Source organism: Sapajus apella, unplaced genomic scaffold (assembly GCF_009761245.1).
Source record: "Sapajus apella isolate SASKATOON/1434 unplaced genomic scaffold, GSC_monkey_1.0 scaffold247, whole genome shotgun sequence".
Lineage (NCBI taxonomy): Eukaryota > Metazoa > Chordata > Mammalia > Primates > Cebidae > Sapajus > Sapajus apella.
In genome coordinates, this window is record NW_022437187.1 from 352,403 (window position 1) to 363,440 (window position 11,038).

The window sequence follows — 11,038 nt, forward strand, 5'->3', positions numbered from 1 at the left end:
ATATGACTGCAATAAACAAAAACTTAAATTATAACCACTGCATTCCCTTTGAATTCTTAGAAAGCCTTTCAAAGAACAGGTATTAAAAAAAGGTCCAGGTGCAAAGACAAAGTTAAAAACCAAACTCATTAAAGCCCAGGCATCAATGAACATTCACAAAAATTAAGATTATTTAGGAAAACATGATCTCATTTAATGAACTAAATAAGATACCAATGTGCAATTCCTGAGTAACAGATATGTGACCTTTCAGACAGAGAATTCAAAACAGCTGTTTTGGGAAACCTCAACAAATTTCAAAATAACACACAAATAAATTAGAATCTTATTCAATAAATATAATTAATTAAAGTGATTTTGAAATATCAAAAAGACATTCTGATGTTGAAAAACTCAAATGACATTAAAGAATGTATCAGGATCTCTTGACAGCAGAACTGGTCAAGCAGAAGACAAAATCAGTAAGTTTGAACACAGGCTGTTTGAAAATATACAGTTAGAAGAGACAAAAAATATAAATAAAAATAAAAAGCATGAAAAACAATAAAACACGCTTATCAGAGCTAGAAAACAGCCTCAAAAGGGCAACTCCAGGACTTATGGCCTTAATGAGGAGGGCTAGAGAGAGTTCAGGGTAGAAAGTTTATTCAAAGGAATAAGAACTTCCCATACCTAGAGAAAGATATTAATATTCAAAAACAAGAAGTTATAGAATGTCAAGCATAATTAACTTAAGTAAGACTACCAAAAAGTTTTTAATAACAAAACTCCCAAAGATAAAAGATTCTAAAAGCAGAAAGAGAAAATAAACAAATAATATTCAAACAAGCACCATATGTATCACAGCAGACTTTTCAATGAAAACCTCACAGTCCAGAAAATGGTGGCATGATACACTGAATGTGCTGGGAAACAAAACAAAACAAAACAAAAACCTAACAATTTTTATCCTGGAATAATATATCCAGCTCAAATATTCTTCAAACATGAAAGACAAGTAAAAACTTTTATAGACAAACAAAACTGAGGAATTTTGTTAACACCAGACCTGTCCTGCAAAAAATGCTAACAGAACTTTAATCTAAAAAAAAAAGACATTAATAAGAATAAGAAAACATCTGGCAGAAAACTCACTGATAATATTAAGTACACAGAGAAACACAAAATTTTATAGCACTGTAAATGTGGTATGTAAGCTATTCATATTGAGGAGACTAAAAAATTATTCTGTAACTACTTGTAGTTATTAAAATATAGTAACTCTTTACATTCTGTTCAAGGCCATAACTCTTACATTTCCTTTTTGAGGCTGTTGCTGTTATTAAAAATTCTAACAACAAGTTTAAGACATTGACAATATAATAAGAGAAAAGACAGGATAAATGGCAGGCAGGGAGAGAGGAAAGACATCTCAAAAATCAGATAAAAGAATGACAGAAGTGTCTTTACTTACCAATAATAACATTAAATGTAAATAAATTAAAATCTCCCATTAATCAAAAAATATAGACTGGCCAAATGGATTAAAGAAAAAGAAAAAACAAGACCCAACAATCTGTTGCCTAGAAAGACACACACATTCCCCATAAAAACACATAGCAACTAAAAATATAGAAAGGGAAAAAGATATTTCACACAAATGGAAACCAAGTAAGAGCACAAATAGTCATATTTAACAAAACAAATTTTAAGATAAAAACAGACAAGTCATTATATTATGATAAAGTGCTCAGTTCAGAAGAGGATACAATAATTGTAAATGTATATACACCCAATACTGGAGAACTCAGATATGAAGCAAATATTAAACATGAACAAAAAAAAAATCAAACTCCATACAGTAATAGCTGGCGACTTCAACACCCTACTTGCAACAGTGAATAGATCACCCCCATAGTAATATCAAAAAATAAACATTAGACTTAATCTGCACTATGGACCAAATAGATCTAATAGATATTTACAAGCATTTCACCCCACAGCTATAGAATACAAATTCTACATCTCAGTACCAGGATTATTCTCAAGGACTGATTATATATTAATATAGGCCACAAAGTAATTCTTAAAATATTTACCCCCAAATTAAATTATATTAAATACTTTCTCTGACTATAATAGAATAAAACTAGAAATCAATAACAAAAGCAACTTTGGCAACTATACAAACACATAGAAATTAAAATTAAAATTAAAATATACTCCTGAATAACCAGTGAACCAAAAAACAAATTAGAAGAAAATTTAAAATTTCCTTGAAACAAATGAAAATGGAAACACAACATGCCAAGACTTTGGATTAGCAGTACAGATATTGCTGGACTTACGACATATGCAACTTACGACCATTCAACTTTACGACCATAATCGCTAGCCACGACTTCTCCGCGTCTGGCAGCGCAAACGTTGCCCAGCTGGGCGTACGACAGTGCGGACCAGCTTCCAGCAGCACTACCATCTCCGCGTGCATACAGCCTACTCAACTTACGACCAAATCGTGTTACGACCGGTCTGTCGGAACCAATCGTGGTCGTAAGTCGAGCACTAGCTGTACTACGAAAAAAGTTTATAGCAATAATGTGCCTACAACAGAAATAAGGAAAAAAAAAGGCTTGAAATAAACTATTGATGTATCATAAAGACCTAGAAAAACAAAATCAAACCAAATTCAAAATTAGGAGAAGAAAATAATAAAGATCAGAACAGAAATAAATAAAAAATTAGAAAATATTTTAAAAGAACATTAAAAAGTGAGTTTCTTAAAAAGAGAAACAAAATTCACAAAACCTTAGCCAGTCTGGTTGGAATTCAGGGCTGGATAATGCTGAATTACTTTGAGATCTGAAGTTGCCAAGTACACTGAAAGATAGAGCTGAAATGACAAACTGCTCTGCTATGAAGCTATTTTTTTCTATAAATGTGGTTAAACTACTCTGGAAGAGACTGTATATCACAAATACATGGATAAATATTCTTTCTGCACATTTGGGTGCAAGCCAAAGAGAGAAAAGCCTCTTTAAATTAAAGTCTTGTGGGCACCTCATTATGTTTATATCCTGTATGGTAATTCTGTACAGTCTTTGGGAAACACAATTTTAAACAAAATTATCCGGCCAGTTGTGGTGGCTCACACCTGTAATCCAAGCACTTTGGGAGGCTGAGGTGGGTAGATCACTTGAGGTCAGAAGTTCAAGACCAGCTTGGCTGACATGGTGAAAATCCATTTCTAGTAAAAATACAAAAAACTAGCCAGGCGTGGTGGCGGGCACCTGTAATCCAAAATACTCAGAAGGCTGAGGCTGAAGAATCGCTTAAACCCTGAAGCTGGAGGCTGCAGTGACCCAAGATTATGCCCCTACACTCCAGCCTGAGCGACAGACTGAGACTCCATCTCAAAAAATAAAATAAAATAAGATCTCCAAACTCAGAGATGCCCCACAATGGTAGACATATTTTTTAAATTATATAATTAAACCAGGGTATAATAGGTAACACAGGCAATCTGCTAAGACATTACAAAAACAGACAGAAAAATCACGATATTAAGTCCTTAGGTAGAAGTATTAACAGCAGAATTTGTCATATATAGGTTATTCTAAGTTTACCTGGTAATTGAGAAGGTCATATGTATACTGGGCACATTCAATGAGAACATAAATTGGTTAAATTCTCACTATGTTGCCCAGGCTGGTCTCAAATTTCTGTCCCCCTGCCTTAGCTTCCTCAGTAGCTAGGATTACCAGGGTGAGCCACTGCACCTAGCTATGTGTTGAATTTTTTTAAAAAAGTGATCTGAAATATACATGGTTGGCTGGAAATTTGTATCTGTAGTTAACAATCCCCTCAACCTTGCTAAAAGAGCATCCCCTGCTCACCCCAAATGGCCTGACATGGACCCCACTCCCACACAGGACAAAGAACCTGAACTAGATCAGCAGGTGCCTCCACTCCAAACCCAGAACTCACCACACTACAGGTGTGAGACACAAAGAACATGACTAACTAGTCAAAGTTGACTTTGTAGTTGTGGGGCTTAGCTTCAGGCCCTTCCTCAAGCTAACTTTCTTCTCTATTAAATGTCCTTGGTCACATTCTCAAACATAATTCTAGAAATGTCTAGATTTTTAATCCTGCTCACACTACCTTTTAATATCATGAGTTACTATCTAAACACATTTTAGAATAGTATTCTAAAGATAGAACTCTTTAGAGATACCATGTTGCATACACATTACAATGGCTAGTATTTAAAAACAATAATATAACCCCTATAACAGAAATTGGTGTAAGGTATGAGGAGAAATAGAATTTTTTTTTAATGCTGGTCCAAATGTAAAATGGCACAGCCACTATAAAAAAGTGTAAACATTTTTTTAAAAAAAAAAAAAAAAAGAAAAACATAAAATATATGTTATATATTTAGAACATAGAATTATATGATCCAGATATTCCACTTCTAAATATATATCCAAAAGATTTAAAAGCAGGGGATTTAAGAAATATTTGTATGCTTGTGATTATGGCGACACTATTCCCAATAGCCAAAAGATGGAAGCAACCCACATCTTCATCAGTGAATAAATAGATAAACACGATATGGTATTTACATGCAATGGAATATGATTAAGCCTTTAAAAAAATTCTGACACCTGATGAACCTTAAGGACATTATGTTAACTGAAATAAGCCAATTTTAAAAGAACAAATATTGTACACAACTCCACTTATATAATGTGCCTAGAATGGTAGAATTCATAGAGACAAAAAGTAGAATGGTGGTTATAAGACACCGTGCAGAATGGGAAATAAACAGGTGTTGTTTAAGAAAAGTAAAGTTTTAACTCTGCAAGATAACAAGAGTTATGGAGATGGATGGTGGTAACGGATGCAAAACAATGTGAATGTACTTTGACATCACATTATGTACACTTAACAACAAATTAAACTGATGAATTTTATGTTATGCACATTTTATCATAGTATTATTTTAAAATAATTTTCATATAGGAAAACCAATAAAAATTTAACATATACAATGAAGGAGAAGATGACGTGACAAAAGCTACAATAAATACATTTCGGAGGAAATTTTAAAGAAATATGTAAAACATAAGAACAACTTTAAACTTTAAAAGACAAAAAATAACCTAGATTTTTTTGCAACATCTGAAAAACACCAATTTTAACACAATTTCAGCTATTTAACACAATAGACAAATAGTTGGTGAATAAAGTCAGGTAGCTCATAAATTTGAAAATAAAAATAAAAACAGAAATGTACATGTGTCAAAAACCCCACAATATTCAGTGACGCTGTAAGAAACAGACACTCTTGTGCAATCAAAGTAGAAGAGAATGTACAAAATACCTAAGCATTCACTCTGGATCCTGGAAATCCAATTCTATGACTATACCATGCAATAGACCTTTACAAACATTAAGAGAATATTTAAAGGGTCATTCCCTGTGGTTTTATTGTCATAGCAAAAAACAGAAAGGGCAACTATACTCATTTATAGGGCAAAGGGTGAACAGTCTGATGCCGCCATCATATTAGAACACTCAGTAGAGAGGAATATGAAGGAGAAAGGCCTCTATGTGCCTTAATGGAGCCGTGGTCATGGTATATTGTAAAGCGCTGTGTCTGTGAAAGAATGTAATTATAGTAAGAAACGTATTGGTCTCTACCCCAGCAAGTTCAATTCCTGAGATTCTAAGCAAACTTACCTTTTTCTCCTGTTGAAAACAAACCTGAAGTTGAATTATCCTTTCAGAGCACAGACCAACCAGAAACCAAGGTGTGCTTTCAGACAGTGGTGGGCATTGAGGGAAGGCTGCCCTTACATCCACAAGAACCTGCATGCTTTTCCATGCAAGCAGAAGCCAGCTCAAAACATCTACTTACTAAGTCTCCAAATATACTAAGCCCTGCTGCACATATGAGCCTCCTCCACTAAGCCTGGCAGCTCATGGTTGAGCTATTTATGCCCAGGTGGGTGTTATAGAACAGCCTTCTTTTCTGACTCCTACCTGAAGTGCCAGGATTACAGATGTGAGCCACCATACCTGACCTAAATTAAGGCAGTTCTTTTATTTTTTCTATTTTTTTTTTCTTAGATGGAGTGCCTCAGCCTCCAGAGTAGCTGGGACTACAGGCATACGCCACCATATTCAGCTAATTTTTGTATTTTTAGTAGATAATGGGGTGTTACCATATTGGTCAGGCTGGTCTTGAACTCCTGACCTCTAGTGATCCAACCCTCTTGGCCTCCCAATATGCTAGGATTACAGGCATGAGCCACGGAGCCTGGCCCAATTGAGTCTTTTTTTCAAAAAAGAGAATGCATAATTTTTTTTTTATAGTTGCAGAATTTAAAATACTTTTACCTTGAGCTTTATAGGAAGAAAAAAGTAATTAACAATAGAAAAGAGGCCAGGTGTGATGGCTCATGCCTGTAATTCTAGCACTTTGGGAGGCCAAGGCAGGTGGATCACTGTTGGTCAACCTGGCCAACATGGTTAAACCCATCTCTTCTACAAAAATATGAAAAAAAAAAAATACCCACCTACTTGGAAGGCAGACGCAGTAGAATTTCTTAAACCTGCAAGGCAAAGGTTGCAGTGAGTCAAGATCACACTGCTGCACTCCAGCCTGGGCTACAGGACAGGACTTTATTCCCCCACGAAAAAGAATAGTAAAGAGCCAGGCATGGTGCACACTTGCAGTCCCAGCTACTCAGGAGGTTAAGGTGAGAGGATGGCTTGAGCCTAGGAGTTCAAATCCAGCCTGGACAACATAGTGAGATTCCCATTTTTAAAAGCAATACACACAAAAATTAAAAAGATACAGATATCCCCTCATTAAGCACAATGGAGAGGGGAAAAGTCCAGCTGGGGGGGCTCAAGGCTGAGCTCTACTGGTTCCCAAGCCTGAGGCAGCAATTTTACTTCTGAGTCTGCCTCCCCATCTGTGAAATGGAATATTTCTGGTACCTTCCCCTGAAGCTGAGTGAGCACGGTGAGCTAGCCATACCCTGGGAGGTCCTGGGCCAGCCTGACTGAAGCAAGTGCTGGACCCACATGAGCGCTGATGATGCCCCTGATGGCACAGGGAGAACAGAACAAGAGCCTCATAAACACTGTGCAGAAAGACAATGATGATGGCCAAACACAGTGGTGGCATCACGTGTGGAGGAACCAAGCCCATGGCCCACTTACCTGGCCCAGGACAACAAGAGGCAGCTGTGAGTTTGAGGCCCAATTCAACTTTGTCTCCAGAGAGCAAACCATTGATGTGTAAGACACTTTGAAGAATCTCATCAAAATTTGCCTTTTCTTCCACCAAGTGGGAAAGAAATAGCCATAGTAAGTAAGAGAGTGCACCAGTGTGAGTGTCCAGACTGAGCTCTGACCCAAAGCCACGTGAAAATGGCCATAGACTCATCATCACCCTGGGGTAAAAGGATAGGATAATCTAAGAACAGTCTCAGGCCCCTTGGTTTTCTGAAGAAAACAGCGCTCTGGCAACCTCAGATATGGGAGCCAGAGTCCTCAGAAGGGAGGCCCTGGCCTGGATCTTGCTCTCCATCCCAGCTACTGTCCAAGTGGGGCAGACTCCTGGCACCAAGGCAGTGTCTCTGCAGGGAGACAAAGATTACTCCCACATGACTCTTAGGAGCCCATTTGTTCCAGAGAGCAAAAAGCATGGGTAGATGTTGGTGCTTAAGCAAATAATTATCAAAATCAACTTTAAATACAGAGAGCTCTCAGTTTCTAACAGTAAATAAATTAATACGTAAATAGGAAAAGCTCGTCAGAAACAGAAAAAAAGGTGAATGACTTATGATGCAGAGTTGCAGCTCCTGCCATCCTGAAAGACACAACACAGGCAGTGTGTAAAAAGAGACCATGAGTGAGTGGGCTCAAGGTAACAGCTTCCAGTCTGTTCTACCCTTCAAAATAAGCAAGGCCCATGACAAGTGGGAGTGTGGGAGAGCAGGCAGACCTCTCACTACCTGCTCGGCCACACACTGGAGCTACTGTGGGCACTAAGAAAACACGCTCAACAAGTGTCCATCGACAGATAAATGCATAAGCAAAGTGAGTTAGATCCAGGCAGTGGAGTATCCTTCAGCCACAAAAAGGAAGTGTTCTGACATATGCTACAACATGGACAAACTCGGAGGACAACATGTTAAGTAAAATAAGCCACACACACACACACACACACACACACACACACACACACACACAGACAGTAAAAAAAATACTGTATGAGACTGGCACGGTGGCTTACACCTGTAATCCCAGCACTTTGGAGGCCAAGAAGGGAGGACTGCTTGAGGACAAGAGTTTGAGCCCAACCTGAGCAACATGGTGACACCCATTCTCAAAAAATATAAAACAAACAGGTCAGTCACAGTGGCTCATGCCTGTACTTGCAGCACTTTTGGAGGCGAAGTTGAGCATATCACTTGATGTCAGGAATTCGACACCAGCATGACCGATATGGTGAAACCCCATGTCTACTAAAAATACATAAATTAGCCAGGTGTGTTGGTGCATGCCTCTAATCACAGCTACTAGGGAGGATGAGGCAGAGGAACCGCCTGAACCTGAGAGGTACAGGTTGCAGTGAGACGAGACTGTGACATCGCACTCTAGCCTGGGTGACAGAGCAAGACCCCATCTCAAAAAAAAAAAAAATAGTGCATGACTTCACTGATAAGAGGTCCCCAAACTGGGCAAATCTATCAAGATAGAAAAAAAAAATGGTGAGTGCCAAGGGTTGGGGAAGTGGGGGTGTTCAGGTACAAGTTTCAGTTTGGGAAGAAGACAAATTTCTGAAGGTGAATGGTGGTGATGGCTGCACAATGTGAATGTACTTAACATTCCTGAACTGCACACTTAGAGATGGTTAATATGGTAAATTTTATATGGTGTGTCTTTTAACCACAAAAAAAAAAGTTTAATTTTTTAAAGAGAAAAAGAAAGCGTCCTCATCACTGGCAGACACTGGACACCCTCACAACTATAAATGCTGAGAGGCTGAGTGTTCCAGGTCTGCCTTGGGTGCCTGGGATTCTCTCCCAGCCCTCAGACTTGCTGACTCAGCTCTGTGAGAAGCCCAGGAATGTTCACAGCAGAAAAAAACACTTGGCCCTTCAAGCTTGTTCTTTTTGACTGTGGCTGTAGATGGAATGCAGAATCTCTCTTACCGTAGTCCACCCAAATTACGACACCTGGTCCTTCACTCCCTGACTGCTCTTTGTAAAGTCCTCAGGCCCCTACTCTTAGCTCTTCCAGTGAGGCCTGGACATAACCCCTGCTGAAAAACAGCCATCACATGTTCAGGAATAAGATCCCTTGGACACCATTTCCTATGACAAAGCAGCTCTCTTTCAAAGTCTGCATGATGTCACTAACTGACAGGAAGAAATCCTTCACCATGGTAATTGCCACTGGCAAAGTGCTAAATTACAGAGGCGACTTCACAACCCCTCAGTCACATGAAGTCTCATCATGCACTCTTTCTCCACAGACACCCCCAGATCAACAAAATAGACAGACCACCATCCAGATTAATAAAAAAGAAAAGCAAGAATAACCAAATTGATGCAATAAAAAATGATAAAGGGGATATCACCACAGATTCCACAGAAATTCAAACCATCATCAGAGATTATTACAAACAACTCTATGCACATAAACTAGTAAACCTGGAAGAAATGGATAAATCCCTGGACACTTGCCTCCTGCCAAGCCTAAACCAGGAAGAAGCTGAAACCCTGAACAGACCCATAACAAGGTCTGAAGTTCAGGCAGCAATTAAGAGCCTAACACCCAAAGAAAGCCCAGGTCCAGATGGGTTCACAGCCGAATTCTACCAGATATACAAAGAGGAGCTGGTACCATTCCTTCTGAAACTATTCAAAATAATCCAAAAAAGGGGAATCTTTTTCCAAATAATTTTATGAGACCAACATCATCCTGATACCAAAACCTGGCAGAGACTCAACAAGAAAAGAAAACTTCAGGCCTATATCCATGATGAACATAGATGCAAAATTCTTCAATAAAATACTAGCAAGCCGACTGCAACAGCACATCAAAAAGCTTATCCACCTTGATCAAGTAGGCTTCATCCCGGGGATGCAAGGCTGGTTCAACATACACAAGTCTATAAACGTAAGTGACCACATAAACAGAACCAAAGACAAAAACCACATGATGATCTCAATTGATGCAGAGAAGGCCTTTGACAAAATTCAACAGCCCTTTATGCTAAAATCCCTCAATAAGCTAGGTATTGATGGAACATATCTCAAAATAATAAAAGCTATTTATGATAAACCAACAGCCAATATCATACTGAATGGGCAAAAACTGGAAGCATTCCCTTTGAAATCCGGCACTAGAAAAGGAGTGCCCTCTCTCACCACTCCTATTCAATACAGTGCTAGAAGTTCTAGCCAGAGCAATCAGGCAAGAAAAAGAAATAAAGGGTATTCAAATAGGAAAGGAGAAAGTCAAGTTGTCTCTATTTGCAGACAACATGATTATATATCTAGAAGACCCTATCGTCTCAGCCCAAAATCTACTGGAACTGAAAAGCAAGTTCAGCAAAGTCTCAGGATACAAAATCAATGTGCAAAAATCCCAAGCAATCCTATACACCAATAACAGACTTAAAGAGAGCCAAATCAAGAACGAACTGCCATTCTCAATTGCTACAAAGAGAATAAAATACCTAGGAATACAACTAACAAGGAACGTAAAGGACCTCTTCAAGGAAAACTACAAGCCACTGCTCAACGAAATAAGAGAGGACACAAACAGATGGAGAAACATTCCATGTTCATGGTTAGGAAGAATCAGTATCGTGAAAATGGCCACACTGCCCAAAGTAATTTACAGATTCAACGCTATCCCCATCAAGCTACCAATGACCTTCTTCACAGAACTGGAAAAAACCACCTTAAACTTCATATGGATCCAAAAGAGAGCCCGCATAGCCAAGTCAATTCTAAGCAAAAAG